Source organism: Gavialis gangeticus, unplaced genomic scaffold (assembly GCF_001723915.1).
Source record: "Gavialis gangeticus isolate Ggan-Ray unplaced genomic scaffold, GavGan_comp1, whole genome shotgun sequence".
Taxonomy (NCBI): Eukaryota; Metazoa; Chordata; order Crocodylia; family Gavialidae; genus Gavialis; species Gavialis gangeticus.
In genome coordinates, this window is record NW_017729002.1 from 20716682 (window position 1) to 20719111 (window position 2430).

The window sequence follows — 2430 nt, forward strand, 5'->3', positions numbered from 1 at the left end:
CCCACCAGGTCCATTATCCTTATGAGATCAAATGACAGCAGAGGCCAGACTACACTTCCCTTTGGCTCTGCAGTCCTGGGACAACTGAGCAGCAAGCTGAGCAGCAGAGTGTTCTTTCTGGCAGGGAGGGGGGGAACAAGCTCCTTGCCACTTCTCTGTTGAATGACACCAGACTAGAATAGGCTTGCACCCACCCGGCCTCATATAGGTGCTCCCTAGCGGCCTTAGAGAACACACCCAGTGCTGGCCACAGGGTGTCCTTGAGGCCCTGAGCGTGGGGTCATGTTCACCCCTGAGGGAGGCCCAGACACTCTCCTGCCACGACTTGGTCTTTTTTTCTTCAGTGGTGGGGTTCCTCCTCGGGGTTCCTTGCAGGCTGGGTGCTGCCCTTGGCGGGTGTTCTTGGGGCTCCACCTCCCCTACACCCCAGGCATGAGCCAGCCTTTAGGATGGCCAGAAGACGAGTTGCCAGCCAGCCCCTCGATGTTGTCACCTGTCCTCTTCTCTCCCTGCTTGTCTTCTCTGTTCCTCCACCCTGTGTGACTATGGGACTCAGGACCGTCCTTGTCATGGTGTTCCCTCTCCACTTGAGGCATAGCAATCCTCTGGGCTGCCTCAGCTTTCCCTTCTTGACCCAGAGGGTGACTCAGAAGCTCACTCCCCAGCTTGGGCTCTGTACAACCTCCAACACAACAACAACACAAAAAGAAAGAAAAGAAAAGAATAATTGCAGCATGGGGCCTCAGTCCACCCCACTCATGGATCCAGTGTCTGTGGCCCTCAAGGTCCCTTGATGCTGTACCTCTTGACTCCTCTTAATGTGCTTGGTCCTCTTAATGAAGCCGGGACCTTTCCAGTGGGTCTCTGTCTGGCCCCCTGCTGAGCTGCCGGTGCCTAGGTGCAGCCCAGGGAGCAGCCTTGCTGTCTGGCTGTGTCATTGCTGCCCCCATCTCCATCTCGCCATCTCTGGTTTTAAATCAGCTGGGTGGTGATTCTTGATTGCATCATTGGCTGGCACCATTCCCAGCCGGAAATAAAAGTGGCTGACAAACCACGTGAGCGGTTCATCTTGGTGTGGCTCTGTTACTCCTGAAAATGGTAAGCACACCCCATTTTCAGGGCTTTCCTGTTCCTTCTTCGGGCAGATCAGCCCTGCCTCGGGTCCTGCTGCAGGCGGGTGCTCCGGGGTCTCCACTTGTGTCCCCCTGGAACAGCTAAAATAAAAATCTTTTCCCCCTTTTGTTGCAGGAACCTGGTAGCTCAAATGAAATAGCAGATCTGCAAAAAATGGAAAATAAAAATGTTGAGCTGCCAGGTCTGGAGGAAGAAGCAGAATCCTCACTTTCAAGGTCACTGTCACCAGATATGCGATCCACCATGAGTAGCTGTTCAAGACAGTCAAGCTTTTTATCAAGGTTTGTGGACAAAATGTCAAAAGAAGATCAAGAAAAAGCAGATGAGACATTAGCTCGAGCTATATTTGCAAGTGGTATACTTCTTTCCATAACTGAAAATCAATACTGGAAGGAACATTACAAACTAATTCGCCCATCATATAAGTTACTGTCACATTATTGCTTACCACATTCTCTCTTAGATAGAGAGTATGACAGAGTTTAAACAATGGTTATTCAAAGGATTGGTCAAGCAGAATCAGTGACTCTGATGTCAGATGGATGGACTGATATACAAGGAAATCCTTTATTGAACATTATGTTAGCAGCACCAGAACCAATATTCCTGAAAGCAATTGCTACCAAATCTTCTCGTCATACAGGTGAATACATAGCCAAATTATTGAGTGAAGGGATTGAAAGTGCAGGTCCCTCCAGGATACAAGCCGTTGTAACTGATAATACGAGTAACATGAAAGCTGCATGGCAAATATTAAAGGCAAAGTATTCTCATTTAATAGTGTTTGGCTGTTTTGCTCATGGGTTGAATCTTCTGGCAAAGGACATAGTAAGTGTGAATACAGTGAAGACAATATTGGCAAACTGCAAAGCAATTGTGAAGGTATTCAACAATCACCATGTTGCTAATCAGACTCTGAAGAAATTACAGAAAGAGAAGCAGGGGAAGGGAAGGGCACTTTTATTGCCAGGAGAAACTAGATGGAGCTCAGCTACAAAGTGTTGACATAGTTTGCTGTGCACAAAGAACTGTTTGCAGTGTGCTTCAATAGATGACACGGTATCTCAGATTATTCCCATGAACATCTGGAAGCAGATTCTTGACAACCATGTATTCTGGGTTTGAGTTCAATGAGCAGTCAATTTGCTACTACCAGTTTCAGTGGCTATCAAGAAACCTGAAGGAGATACACCAAGTCTTTCAAATATTCCAGAGAAATTCAGACAACTGAATGAAAAATCTAACTGAGCTTTTGCCTTCTTCACCTCTATCCAAAAAAGAAGTAAAACAAATGTT